The sequence below is a fragment of the Coloeus monedula genome, assembly GCF_965178545.1.
Source record: "Coloeus monedula genome assembly, chromosome: 3".
NCBI classification, from domain to species: domain Eukaryota; kingdom Metazoa; phylum Chordata; class Aves; order Passeriformes; family Corvidae; genus Coloeus; species Coloeus monedula.
Window position 1 is genome coordinate 8,694,189 of NC_138783.1, and position 20,070 is coordinate 8,714,258.

The following is a 20,070-nucleotide window of genomic DNA, read 5'->3' on the forward strand; positions in this document are numbered from 1 at the left end:
AAACCTAAGCAAAGATGAATGATTCCATAGATGATGTGAACGAGGTCAATGACACTGTTATTTTCAATGTGATTTCCAGCTAGGAATGTGTTCAAGAAAAGAGAAACTTACTTACCATTATCCAGTGTGGTACATCCCTAAAAAAAAAATGAGAACAAGAGTTTGTAGCTACTGAAGAAGTATATGCATCAATAATTATTTGATAGATAATACTCAAGAATTGTTCATGGAATTTACCTTTAAATTGCATGTGGTACATTCCATATAATTTATTTATTTAGGTGCTCTATGCATCTCTTAACAGTAGTATTCAGGAGCAGATTTTCAAAAGCATAGAAATGCCTATAAACATCTCATTTTCTGGAGTCCTTTGAAATTGTGTTATTTAAATCCTCCAGTGATTTTGCTATCTGGCCTTTGCTGCGGGATTTAGATATCACAAAAAGCATCTGACTTATTGATAAAGCATCTTCGAACAGTTAGTAGCCAAAGTTTTTCAACAGTGCATATTCCTTTTTGTAACTGGTTGACTTCTAACATATAGACAAACCAAAACAGAAGATTTCCAGGGCAATCATAATTATCTCCACTTGTCAATTGTTCTCAGACTTATTCATGGGCAACCTCATTACTATTGTTCTTTACTTTCTTTAAGAAATGCTGAAAATCACCAGGCTGAACATACCAAACTCCACTTTTTTGTGGTATTTGCAGTCATTGTGCTGCTAATGCACATAAGATAAAATTGTCCTTACTTTTTGTAAGAGTCTGGGCCTGACTTTAAAGAGCACTCAACTGGTTTAACTTCAAGGAAAGCAGCTACTTGCAAATAGAATTGCACATTGAATACTGAGCGCTTAAGAAATTCTGGCCAATTTCCAAATGTTGAACACCTTCAAACCCACATGTCAGGTTAAAAAGAAAATCTGGTATAGAAGAAAAAGCCTACCACTCCAGTTAAAGAAACCAGTTCTTTATGATTATGAACTGATCCAGTGTTCCCTGGGTCACCTCTCTTCAGTCACAGCCTCTGAAGAAGTTCTATTTCTGTCTCTTGCTCAAATCTCTATTCTTGTCATGTAGTTTCAGAAGCACCTTTGATATGAGTCACAGGACAATCTTAAGCAATTGTTGTTTCTTTTCCATGGCACCTGTTTAAGGCTGCCCCAGCTTATTAAATTGAAAGGGGAAAACACAAAAGAGGGGGTGTGGGGGGGGAACATTGCCTGCTTCCTTGTCCAGTTATGGAATTCCTAGAAAAGTGGAGTAATAGTTCAATAAATTTTCTCACTGCACACAAAAGTACTTGTTGCCAAACGAGATAGTTCAAATACAAAAAAAAAAAAAAAAGGAGATTTGCAAACAAATTATCTACTTACAACTTTCTTATCATTTTCCCCAGACCTACCCAAAGGGCCGAAGCAACGTGCTCTATTTTGCTGCTGTACCTGTAAAGCACAAAGAAGGTGAAAAACAGGTATGTTATATTTTTCTTCTATTTTTCAATTCTAGTGTTCTCCACAGGTTACACAAAATGGAGGTTCAAAGTCTTGGATTTAAGAACTGTATAGGTATAAGATCTTGGATTTAACAGCTATATAGTGTGTGGCTCTTCCCTACCGCAGGAAACTGCAAATGTTCTTTGTCTACTTAATAAAATCCAGTTTTTAGAAAAGTTGGAGAGCAGAATATGAAGAAGACAGATAATAAAGTTTGATCTACTGTGAAAAAAATATGAAATATTTTGATATTTGTAAGATAGCACTCTCCTCTCACAGTGAGAGACTGAAGCAGTTTGGAGGTTGAGCTTCCACCACAGAAGATTTCAAAGCTTTGGAAAGTGATAGATACTTGGAGACAAAGCTAGCAGAAATGGCTTTCTTCTGAATTTATACTTTTAATAGGGGTGCACATGCTTGAAAAAAATCCACGAGACACGCTTCATTGCTAGAAATGCCTCTGCAGGACTAATCCTTTCTGCGTGACCTTGGTGCTGACACCTCTGCACTACAATAGTCTCTTTTAATTCCATTTTTGCCCACAACACCCCTCAGCTGCTGACTCAGGAAGACACCACTACTTCAATTACTTGTTGGAGATGTTTTCAAGTCTCATCCCTTTCCCTTCACATTAATGAGAATAAGAAAAAGAAAGTACTTAAAATGAAAGCTAAGGTTATAATTTTTTACTGTAAGCCCAGGATGTTGGCCCTGGATGTATTTATGTTTTAAGCCTTAGTCCAGACATGCCCTTTCCTCCCCCCTCCCATGAGCTATGTATTAGTTTGCTATATGCTTCACTTGTGAGCAGGAAAGAAAATACCAATTCTGCCAGTGTGATGCTATCCAAGGCATGCAAGATATTTATTTTTTTATATAGCATTCATCCAACTTATCTCCACTTCCCAGCCAGTCCAGGACGCTATCAGCAACCTTCATAAGACTCTCATCTTAAAACAAAAATGTCTTTTTCCTCCAGTTTGTCTGGGTATTTTTAATACTTCTCCCTTGGACCATTTCCCAGGCTCATGCATTCTCTCTGCATTGCTCCAGTTAATTACTTATATTTGATGGCCACCTCTGCGAGCCCTATTACTTATTGCCACTTGTGAACTGCTGTAATGTGGGGTGTTTGTCACTTACACCAAGGTCACAGCCAGCCCTGTTATCATGTGGTTGCATTCCCTATCTGGCAATATTGATGATGGTGAGCTGTGAAGCATTTTCAGCTCAGGCTGACCCCATACAAGTGAGCACCGCACATTTACCTTAGGTTACTTCTGCTGAGTAAGCCTTTAGTTCTCAGCAGCCTCTGCTGCAAATGTTAACTGTAAGTCATCGTGGGGAGCTGGGAAGCAACATAAAAATTCAGTTGCTGCAGCTTTTGTGGCTTGAAAGGTGACATTGGTCATTTTTCCCCTCAAGCTCTTGCTGCTTACTGCTAATCTTTTCCATCCACTGGTCCTTGCAAGTGGGAGTAAAAGTAATGTGTCTCATTCTTTAATGACAAATATGACACTTTTCAATTTTTAATTTAGAAGGACATTTCTAACTTTTATATTCTAGACATTAACTTTCTTAAATTTTCAGGATCTTGATTAAAAGTATTCCACTTTGGTTTATCGATAGTATTTGCAGATATACTAACAGTTCATAGTAAACAGTTCAGGAGATTTGGCTCCAAATGGACTTACAGACTTCCACCTGCTTTCATCCTATCCTGCTGCTGTGTTTTAGCACTCCCTTATTTACCCCTTACATGTGTTTTTTCTACATCCATCTGTACAGCATGCTATCCCCCCACTTCCAAAATTGGCATACTCCAGATGTCTGTAAACCATCTTGCTTTTATCATATTCTCTTTCTCAAGAAGAATGATGAGTGTGTGAGACTGCATATTTTTATTAATCCTTGATATTACCAAGACAGCAGGCTGAATAAGATCATTAATAACTTCTCTGAACAAAGGATGAGAGGAGTCAACCCTCATTCAAGCTGCAAACAACTTTCAGCTCAAAGGCATTCTGGCCAAGCAGACACCTTGTCTTGAGTACGAGACCTCTGTCAGTGCTGTTACCAGTGACTGGCATGGCTGGTGGCAGTGGGCCAGTCACCAGGCTGGCCTCAACCTTCCCATCTGAAAATGAATAAAAACCCAACTCTGAACTCCTGCTTTGAAATTTTTCCATTGGTGCTTATGAAAAAAAAAAAAAAAACCAAAAAAACCCACCAAACCAAATCACCCCCACAAACAGTTTCCATACAAAGTTGCAGCACACAGCTTGTGACCTCAGACAACTTGTTCTCTTTTCTCTAAGGTGTGAGAGCTTTTAATCAGGAAAAGACTTGAATTTATTTCAGGAACCATTAGTGCACTAGTAAAAAATAAAAAATTAAGAATCCACACTCCTAAGAAAAAGTTTCAGACTATACCGATAGAAAAATGCACCTCTATCTTTAAACAAATCTACAAAAGAAATGTCAAAGACAAATAAGAAATCAAGTTTCTGCAAATTGCAATCTTATTCACAAGTAAGTGGGTTATAACTTTTATCTAAAAAATTTTGATCCATACTCCAGAAGAGATTATGGCACAAAATGTACAAAGTGACCTCAAACTGAGGGTACACATTTTATTTAAGAAGCAGTATTGAAAAGTTCACCAGTATAAACAGCCTAAAATGACATTTAATATGTCTCTGGTGATTCAGAAAACTTCAAAATGCCTGAAGAATATTAGACAACTCTTCGAAAGTTCTACTAGAAATACATTATTAAAAACCAGTTTAAAATTTAGCTGGTACAATGCCTTCCCCGAAATTCAATCATTGTTTAATTTAATACTCCGCTTAGTTTGAATAGAAGCTCAAAATCACAGCTACCTGTATTAGAAATATCATTTGCTCATTATTCTGATCACTACAGACAGATATTAGTAGATAATTTCATCTGCAGTAGTGAAAGGTATCCATTTGATTAAGAAGTAAGGGAGAACAAAAAGACTAGAAAGGATACATTCTAGTGAGCAAAGTAAGCCCAGAAATGAATAAATACTCACCATTTAGACTTTGAGTGGTGACAGGTAGAGAGAATTTGGGATCAACCTCTGAAGGACACTGACTTAGACAGAGTGTACCCTTGTATCTATTCAGATACAAAGATTAGCCACTGCAGCTGAAATAGAAATTAACTTCATAATTAGCAAAGAGATAGAGGGTATTGGCAGGTACAAGATATAGCCACACCTGTGCCATAAAGAAAATGGTTTTAAAAACCTTGGTCACTTAATAAAGTCAAACCCCAATCTTTTAAAGAACTTAGAAAATGTATTTAATTCTTCACTATGTTGTTTCCTGCATCTATAATCAAGTAGACAAAAGGCAAAGTTTAGAATAATTCAGGCTGATTTAGAGCAGTCCTGTCTACCCAAAGTTCCAGCTCTGGCAGCACAGGGAGCAGTGTACTGAAGAAATACTGCTGCACATAAACCAGAATGCCATGTAGCCAAACTTGATAACCGGGAAGAAATTGTAATTTATATGTAAAAGGAAGAATACCAACCACAAAATAGCCAGGTTATAATTCTAAAAATTAGCTAAGTAGTGTTTCCTAATAACTGCTTCTAATTAAATGTTACTTTTTTTTATTGCAGACATTAGGCAGAGAAGAGAAATAGAATGATGGAACTCAGTCCAAAAACCATATAGCACAGCATTTTTCTCCAAGGTAGAGGAAAAAGTACTGTTTACCTATTTGCCTATATTGAGACAGCAGCCCGATAAAATCTGATAACATGCTGGATTTTCAACCCTTAATTAATCCCAGTCTTATTCAAAAAACATTCAGATTTAGCATCTCAAACACCTCAAATTATCACAAGTATATGCTGGTAAATCTCCAATACTACATTGCTTTCCTCATCATTTGTGATTTTAAAAAAGCACATTTCAGCCCACATTCCTTTTATAAGATATTAAACAGCCTATCAATATGGAAATATTAACAGTGACAAGGGTAGCCACATCACCAAAAATTTATAGAAGTTGTTGCATGTGACTATTTGAAGGTTTATTTGTTAATATCAAGGTTTTTGCCTTTGGCTTAGTTGCCTTAGTGCACTCTATTTCCTCAAGTGAGGTAAAAATAGAGGTATTCCCCCATAACTCCCAACAGTGAGTTTGAATGAATTCTAACACATTCTTGAGGTTATGCTGAACTTGCCCTCGTTGTAATTTGTTTTCCTTTCTTGTCAATTATGCATGCATTCTATCTGTATCTTCAGCTACAGATAAGCTTGCTTAGTTAAATAGAATGATTATTTAATGAACTTTTTAATGTTTGCTGCTTTACTTAATGAGAAATGAGGTTATGAATTTAGTCCTTGTTATATTCCTCTTCCGAGGTGACATAAGCAGAATATAATTGATCAGATCTGGAAACAGTATAAATTAACTCCATTGAATAAAAACCAGTTTTCATCAGCTACATCAAGACTCTTAGCATGAAAGAAATTTATCTCTAGCAAGATGACACATTTAATTAGCCATACTATAGTATGTGTATTATCACAAAATTAAGATTACTGTTCACTGAAGTGAAAAAAATTCTATAGTGTTTTGCAGCACTAGATTTCACCCTATTCCTGATAAAGTAGTCACTCCTGTTGGCTAATGTGATGTATAGACTGCTTCCCAAAGACATGCACGAGTCACTGTCTGGAACTCGCCCTTCTAAAGAAAATCATCAACACTTGCAGAGAAAACCATCTCTATCAGGGTTTCCTTCCTCAAATTAAAGATAGCTTGGCAAATGCTTAGAGCTGGCTGTCAAAAGGTTTGACAGACTTAATAGAGTTACAAACTGAGTGCCAAAACAAAAATGGATTGGAAGATTGCAGCAATCTGACTAAAAAGAGTGGGACCAGACCAGTCATATATTCTAGAGATACATAAAAATAATTTTAAACAAGTAATTAGAGGTGAAACTATAAACAATATAAATTGCTATCAAAAAAAAACCAACATTCCTTTTAACTCAATCTATTACTGCAGCAAAAAAACACATCTTACAGTTTTGAACTCAACCATAAATTAGAAGAATCTAAAGTGTCTCAGAGAGGTTCTGCTTCAGGTTGTTGGGAAGATTCGAAGGCAAATAAAACACCACACAAGAAGCAGAGGTTGTTGTAAGTGGCCTAAACTACATGAAAAATAAGACTATTTTCTCTCCTGGTGGATATCTGTCCTTAGCTGCTGTCTCTGCACATTAATGTCTTTGTGACCACGAGGCAAACTCTTGTCAAACTCTCCTATTCCCACCTGTTTAGTAATTATAGTGAATCCATTTCCTTTCATTTGTTCTTGTTGTTGCTGTTATTTTTTTCCCCACTGCCAATAACAGAGTAGGACTTCCTATTTCTGCTGCATAATACTATCAGCAGCAATATTTGTAGCTATATCCAGGAAAGTTAGTGTTGATGTTCATCTTGGTTTTCTTCAAGTGGTTGCTGTTCCTCCAGATGGCCTGATGTGTGCTTGCATTTACAATATAAAACTTGTTAATTCAGCATAGGGAAAAAAATTATCAAAAAGCATAATTATAGACTTTGTGGTCCTTATTCTCCTACTCTGTTTTCTGGACTTCTGCTCGGTTGTAGTGATCACGCCATCACAGCAACGTAAAGCCTGACCACACTGTAGAGAAAACAGCCCACAACCCTTTATTTTCATGATAAAGATACTCATCTCATTGAGAGTGGAAGACTCCAATTGCAAACCCACTCTGAGGACTAGTTTATGCACTTCAGCTGATATGTAATCACACAGAAAGCATACTACCAACAGTTCCTTCACTTCCATCTCTGCTGCTGCCTGAGAGGCAGATTCCCACACAAGACTTACAGAGAAGGAGCCTTTATCAGGAAAAGAAAATAGACTTTCAGGTGCACAAGCTCTTCAGATTTGAAACAGGAAATTTAAAAGCTGCATGCAAATTGCAAACAATTAAGTTTAACTGTAAATATTAGTCAGACCATGTGAAAGATGTTTTCTGACTAGAAAGCAGAAAGCACTGTAGAAGAGAAAAAGGTTGTTACCTTTCAGAGGGAAAATCCACACTGTCCGTAACCATCAAATAGCAATTAAATTAGCAAACAAAAGAAAAGAGGTAGTAATCATGAAATGGGAAGAATACATCAATGAGACTGGCAAGCAGCTCAGAGTATTCACTGCAACAAACTTTTTAAAAGTGTTATATTTCTGTCCCTTCTGTGTACCAGTGGTCTATACTCAAACTGTCATTCTAAAGACATTAAAAACACCCTGAGGAAACTGAAGAATATTGAACCTCTTTTAGGACTCTTGTCCCCTCTGAATGAAAAGATCCAGCAGAAAATAGTCAAGAGTTTTCTCAGACTAATTTCTACCTCCAACAATACAGCAGTCTTTCCAACCCGATGAAAAAAGAATTCAACACATGTATTATGAACCAAGAATTATTACTTGTTGATACTATAAAAGTAGCAGTAGCAATTGTTCTAATCATCCATCATAAACTAATTTTAAGAATATAGATAAAAATTCTAAATAATATGAGACACCCTTTGAATACCACCATATCTTCTGAGGAGAACTGTTGTGATACCAGTTAGCTACCTAAACAGGTTTTTTATTTGACTAGAGCAATGTTCTTGGAAAACCTCTCCGATGGACAATTTTTTCACAAAAAATATAACATTTGAAAACTTGCAGCCTGGAAGAATTTTCAATCTTAAAAGACATTTTCCAGAAACTCCTACCTTTCAAACAGCCCTTTTTATCGTTAAACCCTCCAAATAAATGGTATGCATGAAATGTGACCTGCTCACACCTAGGGAAAAAAGCACAAATCTAGACACACACAGGAGATACCTCTCAGTGGGAAAAATTATCCCATGCCCTGTCCACACCCTCTCCAAAATGCAGGGTACACCATCCAAAACACCAACAGTGCTCCTCAGACAGCTTGCATGGAACAGCCTCACAGTGACCTTGCAAAGACAGTGGAAGAAGGGCATGAGAATCCAGGGCAGGGCATTTATCCTGAGTCAGCTCTGACTCCCTTCTCCTCCCCACCAGGGAGGCTCCCCAAAAGCCTGTGAAAGATGAACTAATTCACATGCAAACTGAAAACTGGAATTCATAACACTAGAGGATACTCACAATTAGGAACTCCATAGAAGCACTGCCTTTGTGGGACACTGCAATTTTCCTCTGTTAACCAACAGCATCCCACAGGTGATATAGGGAGAGAGAGAATTTTACTTTGTAATTCAGGAAAAAAGGCAAGGACATGGTTATCACCTCCTTATAGATGCCAATTATCTATTATACTATGGTCTAAGTAACACAGCTAATTAAGTTAGAATAATTGTTTTCAACTAGTATTTAGTTTTAATGATTGCTGTTTCTGTTTCAGACAAGAAGAACACATATCCCTACAAGCTGCAGATTTTCCTCCAGACTACACTGGTTGGTCGAAGATGCTACTTCCAGCCAAAATCTTGTAGAGCATAACAGCTACTGTAATACTGCTGCTGCAACCAAATGTTACATAAATTTCAGGAACCTAATTGACCTGAAGATGTTAAACTTCAAAACACACAGCAGTAAAAGAGGCATTTGTGAAAGCAATTTTAAACCAAAAGGGAAATGAAAGTAAATATAAACTGTGAGTCATTGCTACTATGTTAGTGTGCTAACAGACTTGGAAGAATCAGATGGAAATGGATGAGATGGAAAAAGAGAGAGCAAAACCAATTTTTTAAAGTAGAAAAGACACATCAGCTAGAAGTAAACTGTTCAAGTGAAAAGCTCTCAGAAGTTAGGGGGGAAAAAAGATAGGAAGCAGTAGGAGTGAATTAAAAGATAAAACTAGAGGACACAAAAAAAAGCCCATGCAACTAAGATTTCTTTCGCTATGCTCCTACATTTTGTTGCATCTCTGGTATAAAACTGAAATGAAAGCTATTACCTTAACCAAGGAAAATTATTTATTAAGTTTGTCTCTTAGTCCATAGAGATTTAAAGTCCTCGGGTTTAATAAAAGAACATTCTGTCTGGTTCCTGAAACTATGCGGCTCCCCTCAAAAAAACCTCACCAGCAATGCTACATTTGCTAAGATTACTTTTTCTGTTGCTGTCTTTGCCCCTTTAGAAACCATTACATATACTGCTAATCTTGTCAGTACCAGTTCTGCAGTATTACAAGAAAAATTCTCAGGACAGTGAGTTTCTAAGCAGGACAGATTTAGCCTAAATGAAAACAGTTCTACACTCCCCTCACTCAGACCACTAGGCCCATTAAGATCTCATTAGTCAGCCAATTGCCTCATCCTACTTAAGATATTAAAGAAATGAGGGGGTCATAAAATCCTCATCACCATGCACTTGGATCAGTATATCTTTGCAATAGTACAGCTCACACCCTCGGATGAATAACAGCTCAAACTTCGCTGTGCCTGTTGAGGAGAATTTCATTAAATCAAGGTCATTTTGGTTCAAAATTATAATTTTGGTGTCTATCAGATTGGGTTATATAATATTTCTGGACCTTTCAGGTAACTGTCTGTATCCATGGAAACAAAAACATGTAATAGAAGGACAAGGGCAAAATGTCTCCAAACCCCGGCAATCTACCTTTATGTATAAATAAACATAGAGCAGACTCAGGACAAGTCCCTCTACATTACTGACAATAAGAAGTCTTAAATAACTCACCTGAGCCCCCAAAACCTCAAAACTGACAAATTTAGTATGTCTTTTTGACTTCTCCTTTCCTTCTTCCCTTGTTTCTTCCTTATTTCAGGAAAATTCTAAGCTTTAAAGCCAAAAATTTCAGTCTCAAGCCAAGACCACCCTATATCTTGCACCTTGAATGTTGATCTGTTTTTATAAAGGCATATATAACCTAAAAACTTGCACACTAATAGAGCAATGACATGCTGAAAAGGGCTGAGTCTTATCTATTTCAAATAGAATCGCTGATGAAAATTAATTCTCTGCCTATGTTTTAGGCAGAGCACAAATTCACCCACTGTACCAGCCTAACCTTAGCATTAACCTACCCCAGAGGCTTCAGTGGAAGGAACAACGGAGCCCTAACACACACAGTGCATTTGCAGCACAGTGAAAAAGGCAAAGCAGAGGCAGGATGAAAACAATAAACAGCAAGATGAAACACATTGGGAAAGAATGAAAGAGAAAAAATAAAAATGGAGAGGCAGCTTTTAAAAGCAAAGATAAGTGCACTGAAACCCCTACCTTTTTTAGAACTAAAAGGTCCCTTCTGGGAGCTTCTTTATACCTTTCTACAAGTACTTCAGAAAGCCAATTTAGCATAAAAATACACACTGCAACCAAAAGAATGAAATATTAAGACTGTTTTTTATTCAGACTAAAACTAAAACTGCACTATTATTAATGTTCTAAAATTATTGAAAGGCATTCAATTTTTGTCTAAAAAAACCCCATACAGATTAAAATGGAAAGAGAAAGCCATAGTTACCATAATAGAAACATTCTAGCCATGGAAAAGCAAGCAATGTGGGGAGTCTTTTCAGTCAACAATGATGTTAAACAAATACCAGATCTTTCAGATCCCTTGTAAGAGTGAGACATTTTTTGTTTGTTAGCCTTGATTTTTTTTTTTAGAAGCAACGAGGTCAATACAACAATAACCCTTCAGGATAAAAATATTTTAACTACTCCCTAACAGTCTGAAAGTGCCACTAACATGTGATGGCTCAGCACCAAAGGGCACTAACACCTTCCAAAAGTGCCAGCAGTTGCTTCAGAGCATTCCAATCACCTGCTGTTCTGCAGGGCAAGAGGTTCAAGAACAGAAATAAACCCAGTCTTTTCCATGGAATACGGAGAAACATTCACCTTCCAGGAAGATCATGCACATCACAATTTTTTCCAGGTTTTAGCCTTCTAAAAAAAACAAATAACAAAATTAAAGCAAAAGAGTAACCTACTCAACTGCATATCCCTAACTTCAGAAATAAAGAGTTCAGAATTTAAGGCCTGTTCTGTTTTCTACTGGGATAAAGTCAATTTTCTTCTTAGTGGCTGGTGCAGTGCTGAGTTTTGGATTCTCTATGAGAATAACGCTGATAGCACAGCGATGTTTTGGTTGTTGCTGAGCAGCCCTAAGTCAAGGACTGTTCAGTGTCTCATGCTCTGCCTGTGAGGAGGGGCACAAGAAGCTGGGAGGGAGCATGGACAGGACAGCTGACCTGAACTGGCCAAAGGGATATTCCATACCAGAGAACATCATGCCCAGTACACAAAGTGGGGAGAACTGGCAGTGAGGGGCTAATCACTGCTCAAGGACAGGCTGGGCATCAGTCAGTGGGTGATGACCAGGGGTATTGTGCACCACTTGTGCTTGTATTTTATCTCTCTCCTCCTCTCCTTTTTATTACTATTATTACCATTAGTATTTTTATTGACCTGTTCTTATCTCAACCCATAAATGCTTTTTGGTTTGGGCTTTTTGTTTGATTGTTTTTTCCCCTGATTCTCTTCCTGATTCCAACAACGGGAGGGAGGAAGGAAGCAATTGGCTGTGTGGTATTTCATTGCTGGCTGAGGTCAAACCACAACAAGGACTTAGTTCCCTCTTCTATGATTTTAACTTTTAATTAAACAAGATTCAAAATTATAATTTAACATCAGACATTTAAAAAGTCGAGAGCATTACAGAGTTAACAAAACCCAATGGCTTTCAGCAAACAGATTTTTCTGTTAAGGGCCTGTTATGGATCTAAATTGTTTACAAAGCCTCAGCAAATAAGTTTGAGTTTACCCTTATTCTTTTTTTTTTTTTTCTGATCAATAGCAATTCAAATGTTATCCTTCCAAGAATAAAAATGCCAAGCTTGGTTCTCTATTTATTTCATGAGATAAACAATTTTCACTTTTAGTCTGCAAAGCAATCATGTTTCTTTTTCAGATTTTAGAATCACACAAAGAACAGAGAGAAAAAGTGCATGCAAGAGAGAGCAAGAAGAAAAGAAGCCCTGAATGTAAACTGTGAATCCACTCAAACACAGCAAGTCAAGTCTGACCTGTTTAAAGGTATGATTTACAATTCAAAACTATTACAAAATTAATTTTTTTTTAAAGATTCCACCAGCCAAATAGATAAAGCTCACTATATTAAGCATTCCCCCCCAAATTATTTTAACTGCTAGTAAAACTCTGATAAGGCAAAAGAAGAACTACAGCGCTTGTAGGACATATATGTTAGAGAATATGACCCTAACTGATATCCTTTTTCTAGTGTACCTGTAAACAAGAAAGTTTATAGAAATATTTGAATTAACAGTGTAATGGGAACTGTATCTCAGAATTTAACCTTATTTCTGATAATGCTGTCATCTAGTAAATAAAGGTCAAAGTCTCAAACACAAGAATATCCCCAGCTCTGCCTTCAACAAACTCCAAAAAAATAATTGAATCACTTTTCAGATTCCCAGTGGAATAAGATAACACCCTTTCTATAAGTTTTTCTGAGACTTCTGGTGAAAGCCAGCCAAAAGTTGCTGATTAACGCTAGACACACTAGAATGACAAGAGGTTGCATTAAATGAATTGAACCAGTATAAATTCCCATATTTTCACCTCCTTTGCACTTGCAATTGCTTATTTTTTCTAACTCAACATCTGGGGTGACTTTTATTCCAGAGCTTCCTGAAGCATGCAGGCCACAGCCAGACAGCAACACTGAGAGAAGATTTTTCAGAAATACCCTAAACCACTGATGATTCCAAAGCAAGGAGAGGTCATGAAAGCTTTTCAAAGCATGGGCTCACCACACCCATATCCTGGACTCCCTGAAGGTCCCTCAAGCAGGCTCCAGCATCCATGACTCCAGGGCTTGTGGTGCCAGACTTGCCTTGAGCTCAGAGAGGAAGGGACAAGAAGTGGCCCAACACTCACATCAGAACACACTTGTAAGTGTGCTGCTCATTTCGACTCATGGAATGGTTTGAGTTGGAAGGGGCCTTCAAGATCATCTTGTTCCAACCCCTTGCTATGGGCAGGGACACATTCCACCAGACTAGGTTGCTCAGAGCCTCATCCAATGTGGCCTTGAGCACTTTCAGTAATGGGACATCCACCAACTGCTCAGGGAAATCTGTTCCAGTGTCCAACCATGCTCACAGAAAATGAGGGAAACCTTGTTTGCCTTCTAAGCCATCAACCAGGTTTTTTTCATCTTATCCATGACCTTTTTGTATAATTTTTTAATTTCCCTGCCTTAGAGCAACAAGGGGAAGAGATCTGGACCTCACACCTTTCTTCTTCCTACCCTCACCTTCACCTCTCACCTCCTCACAGCATCTGATTAAAAAAGGACAGAGAAACCCAACACCTGCCACAACACACTCGTCTGGGTGGGCGCTGCACTCTCATACTCCTGCCATGAGGATGATGCTTGGCAGTTCTGCTCTGTATTTTGCATCTTCCTCTCCAACACTTCACAGTGTCGCAGAAGTGTGAGAGAACTGTTGCCACAGGGGTGGATGGATGGAGGGATTGCAGGAGTAACCCAGACTTACATTGACAGCTGAGTCAACATGACAGGCAGGCAGGCAGAAAGCATTCTTAAAAGCACGGTTTCCTCTGTTCAACAAACAGGGGATCAGAGCCACCACAAAATTGCCATTATCAGAATCTCATAGGGTAAAAAAATGCAAATTCTTAAGATCAACTCTTCTGGTTTTGCAGGTGTTTTATGGGCAGTTTTGTCACACAGTGCGATAACTTGTTCTGTTTCAATTTTATGGGCCACATTAAAATAATATATACACATTGGTTAGAAAAGCCTAAAGCCATTACTGCAGCTGACACAGAAAAAACAAAGATATTTTTAGTGGCCCATTAGATATTCCATTAAAATTTACAAGTCCTAACTTCTAAAGCAGCCTAAGTACTCTTACACTGAAATATTCTTTCCTCTTTTGAGTCGAATACTTTCATATTTATGTTGCCTTATAAAAATGTAAAATTATTGTAAAAATATGTAATAATTATGATATTCAAAGTACAAGAAAATAATCAATACTCAGCTAAAGCAATATGTATCTCAAAATGTTCATGTTAAATATATTTTATATCAACTTACTATTTTTCGTCAAGTTTCTAAACTAATTTTCTTGCAAAAAGCAATTGTATATGACTGAAATCCAATTTTCTTTTGTGTATTTACAACACATATATTAAGACTATTACAATACAGTAACACACTGAAAACACTTCAAATCAATAATTGCAATCACTGTCTTACTGATTTGTCTGTTGCCCAAAGAAGGAAACAATTCACTTCAGTCCATTTTGGCTCCTACTAAGCTCAGGTGTAATGTACATGGAAAACAATATTTCCTGAAATATTTTTAACAGGTTTCACCAAGAACGCTAACATTTACAAACTTGCAGAGAGATGTCTGGATATCAAGAACTGGTGTTAACAAGGGGTTCTCAGTTCAACTTCTATGTAAGGTAAATAAACTTTTGCAAGAGCTGATAAAACATTTTTCTCCAAGAAAAAAAAAAAAAAACAAACAACAGAAAACCACAACAAAACAAGCAAACCCAAAAATCCTTATAAATGGGCATGTTGTCCATGCTTAAGTGTCACCTTCAAAAAGAAAAATTTATATAACCTCCAAGATAGAGCAGTGATTTATCAATCACTTTTAGTTTTAAATTTTATTTATAAGTAGAAGAGACTGAGAAACACTGAAAATATTTCCATGTAGGTCAAAAGGTTATGCAAAAACTCCCTCTGATGTATTTCCAAAATAATCAGATGGTCTTTATAACAATTACCCAATATGTCATGCACATTCAAAACTCTGGCTCACAAAGGATTTGTTAAGAATGATTTCTGAAGGGAGTTTATGGATGTAACATGATTCAAAGGCTCTCCTGACAGAGACGGAACCAAAAAATAAGCTTTGCTGAAGAAGAAAATTGGTCCACTATCCCTCAATTTAAATACTAGGAAATGGAGTTCTAGAACTTTCTATAATTTCTCCACAAATCTAAGAGACAAACCTAACGCCAAATTATTGAAAAGGAAGGCCCCAACACTCAATTTTAAACCTATATTTTTCAGGAACTGTTAGCCTTTATTAGAATTGGTCAAAAGGTTTTCACAAAACTAAAGCATGCAGCCCATTTTGGACTTAGAAAACATTATGGTCTTTACTAATGCCTTTTGTTGATAATTTTCTTTTCCTTTAGAAGAAAAAAACATAGGCAGGATAAGATTAGTCCAAATCTGGACCACAGTGTTGTTTTCATATATAGGTTTACACATCACAGCTGGTAAAACCCAGGAACAGGCTGCAGATGCCCCATCCCTGGACACATTCAAGTCAGGTTGGATGGGTTTCTGAGCAACCTGATCTAATTGAAGAAGTCCCTGCTCATTGCAGGGCCAGTTAGACTAAATGATCTTTAAAGGTCCCTTCCAACCCAAACAATTCCATGATTTTGTGTTCCATTTTCCTTACAGTATAATCTTAAAAGTAATATTTAACTGAGAGGGAAAGGATTTTTAAAATGGAATTGATGACACTTTCCATTTCTTAACTCTAGAAGCTCCACAACTGTTAATACTGCATTTCAGTCAGTCTTCAACATTGTTCTGGCTAAACAGGATATATTAATATTCCAGGATATATGGAAACAAAACATGGATTTCCAAACATGGATTTTCTTAACAAGATAGAGATCCTAATAACAACCAACACATTCTGTACACATCCACCTTCATTTACTGCCTGAAAAGTAATATCCCAGGTGATCTGCTTTCTCATTTATTTTCCTCTCTCCAATGAATTCAATGAATATTCCCAGTAACAGTGTCAAGCACTTACAGATATGTAGAAAAATGAGGGATCCCTGTTAAGCCTCACACACTTCTCAAAAAAATTTGGAGACACAACACGTGATACACTTAAAATAAAGGCAGCATGAAACACTTGTGATTTGTTCCAGCTGACTGAGCACAAGAACACACTTGGTGATTCACTAGAATGGCAGTTTCTATGAACTCACTGATAGTAAAACATCTGCTACCACAACACCTGGAATTTGTTCGACTTCGCAAACAGAAAACTGATGCAGCACAGTCAATACCATGGCAGTTTACAAAAGAATTAATTGCACAATAAGACAGAAATTCCATATATTTGGCAGAAGTGACTAGTTCTTTCCAAGCATGTGATTAACACATAGTGAAAATATACCCACACAAATTTTGATAGTTGTCATAAAATGCTGCACTCCGAAGCATTGCAAGACATGGTTTCCTTTTGATTATGATATCAAAGAGTTACTCATTATTTCTTGTGAACAGCTTGTTTTACTCTCCGCTCTCTCCAAGTTTTCATAGGCACATAAGTGAAAAATATTTCATACTAGTGGAATGGATGCAGCCTTCCATTGTTCTTATTTTTCTTTCTTTCTGTTATTTCTTTGAAACAGATGTTGTTTTCCTCAACAATATAACCTCTAAGATTGAAAAAAATACCCTCTCTAATAAATCTAGTAGGGTTTTTAAAGTATAATTTAAATATTTGTCTCAAACTAGAAAGCATGCTATTCATTCTTTTAAATAAGCTTATGTTGGCAATAAAAATCAAGAAAGAAACATAAATGGGGGTGTAACGCCTGAGGGAATATTGAGTTCAGTTGTGAAACAGTAAAATTTCTTTCCCTTGTGAGTCTGAGATTTAAGTCTTGTGGGTTTTGTACAATAGCCATGAGTAATACATACAAGTGACTTTTTTTTACTGCATGAGATTCTCCTCATGCACATCTCTTATTTCTTCAAGATAATTCAGACAACCAGCAAGGCAAAGACAAGAGATCACATTGTTCTTAGTGTTAAACAGATAATCAATACTCCAAGGCGATAAAATTAAATGTTTGAGCTTTATTAAACTTGGGAGACTGCTGGTGAGTAGATGGAAAATAAAACAACATTAAAAGTCAATTAGCATAACCATTATAGCAAAATATTTGCTTTTTGTTCCGCTATAATACTGAATTATAAAATAAAATAAGTGAGCCTGTAAGCTCATTGTTAAAGCCATGTGAGTATTATATATCTATTTAACACCAATAAGAATAAAAATTTGTAATGCAAATGCAGACTGAGGCAATCTACATTAAAATCCAATAGAAGTTTGGTCATAACAATGAACTGAATAAAACAAAGCCCAGCTCATTATGTTGCTTTGTTTCAGTTATTCTTTCATGTTCCAGAAATTCTTAGGTGATTAGAGGTTGGTATGTGCCATGGACTCCTGCGCCACCCAAGTTATTGGGGAATGCAATAGTCCATTAATGCATATTAATTGGAGCTACTTATAAATAAACTGGGTGATTAAATAAACTGGGTGATTAAGAATTTTAATGGAATTAAGCAAAACATTTAACACTACAGGCTTGAGTCTCGAAGCCTGCAGATCTCAGATACATTGGCTAAGTTTATCTGGGAGTTATTTTTATAGCTGTTTATTGAAAAATGTTAAAATCCCTGAAGTGAGCAAGTCATGCTAGGTTTAAGATTGAAATTCAGTTTAAATTGAATCAGCTGATGTAAAATTTTACAAAAAAAAAAAGGCAGATAAAAAAGGCTTCCCTTTATATACTTAAAGTACATATTAAAGCTTTAATAAGTTTCAGTCTTTGCAAGTTTATTTTTGGTGTCTGTATACTCAACAACTGAAGCCTGAGAGTGACAGAGATTAATCTGTTCTAAGCAATATTAGATGGGAAGCCCTTGTACCAAATATGCTTCTGTATCTTGTTTGTAAATCTAGCTTTTCAAAATGTCTGGCTCTTCTAGGGATACTTTTATCCACATCCAGCTATTGTGCAATGCTACATAAATAATAATATATATAATCCACATCAAAAATAGCTGTGGAGGCCTCCAAGGATCTCCCATGAAATGGTGGGTATAGAGGATGTTACACCCCAGCTGTGATTCAGCTGGCTTGACAGCAGCTCTGTTGCAGCATTTTCAGCAAGGAAAGAAAATCAAGGAATCACAGAATGGGTCAGGTTGGAAGGGACCACAATGGGTCATCTAGGCCAACCTCCCTGCTCAAGCAGGGTCAAGATGCTGCTTTCACCTTCCAGATGCTATTGCTGACATGTGGGGCAAGATATTAACCTCCCCACTCAAAACTGAAGCCTTTTTTTTCCTCCTAGATCCACTAAAATTTCATTTTATTCTGTAAAATGAAGTTCTAGGTTTTAATTAGCACAAAGAAAACAAATGTTCCAAGAACCTGAGAACTGACATAAAAACAGCAAAATAGGTTTTAGCGCTGTTAGTGATGGGAGTATCAGCATTGATAACAGCAATCTCCAGTTATACATCAAAATCGGACAGCTATTCTAGTAAAATTCATTGTAAAACCACGAAAACCCGACTTTCCATACAGGTTTTCCCTCTTCTACCAAAGTTCCTATTCAAATGGAGATTTCAGGTTCTATTGTAGACCTTTGTTTAACAGTTACTTCAAGGATTTCCCGGATGCTTTATTCATCAATCGTTTCATCACCTCCAGCAACATTGACTCCACTTAATCTGTCTATCTGAAGCTTTTAAAATAGGCAGATATGGTTTTCATTAAAACACATTTATCTCACTGTTGAAAGCACCAGTAAAACTGAAATTATAAAAGTTTTGAAAAAAAGTTTTGCTAATTATAACGTAAGAATTTGCAGTATTCCTACTATTCCTCTTTTGTAATAGTGGATGGGCCAATCATTAGATGTCTAATTTCTTTCTTTCTCATTTAAAGTATTTTAGTTTAGCTGCCAAAACTCTTGCATCCAGGTTTAACTTCAGGCATAAGTGCTGTAATATCAAGGGCAGTATTAGTTATACATATATGCCTTATTTAATTGACCTAACTTCACTGGATTTGTGCAGGTGAAGGAGGGAAGTTAGATAATAGCAACTTTTCCCAAACTACTCACTGCATAGATAGTAAAAATCTTATTTCTACATATTTATACAAGCAGAAGCTTTAAATTCAGCAACTGTGTAAGAACTATATTTACATCAATTAAAAAATAAATTTTAACCTTATTGATCAAAATATTTCTATTAACATTTTTCTCTGAGGAGACTCTACTAATTGAAGTTGTCAGTCATGGTCCTCCTACACACGACACAGTTATTGAATACAACCTACTCATAAAGCACTGCAGTGCTGTGCTTATTCTCCATTTACTAACCTGGAGATCTGTCTCAAGACACAGAAAATTGTTACTTTTCCCCTCATATGCAAAATACTCACTGCAGAAGCCATCATTAGGATTAGTGTTTTCATCATTTGTCATATGTGTGGTTTTAAAAAGGAAACTTATTTGTATCTCAAGTCTTACCATGGGCTTCACATCCTGCTCCATTTCCTTCCCTGGTTTGGACATTATAATTTCTTACTGAGGGATTCCACTTGTCAGTGCTCCTCACTGCTCAGTTTTCCTGC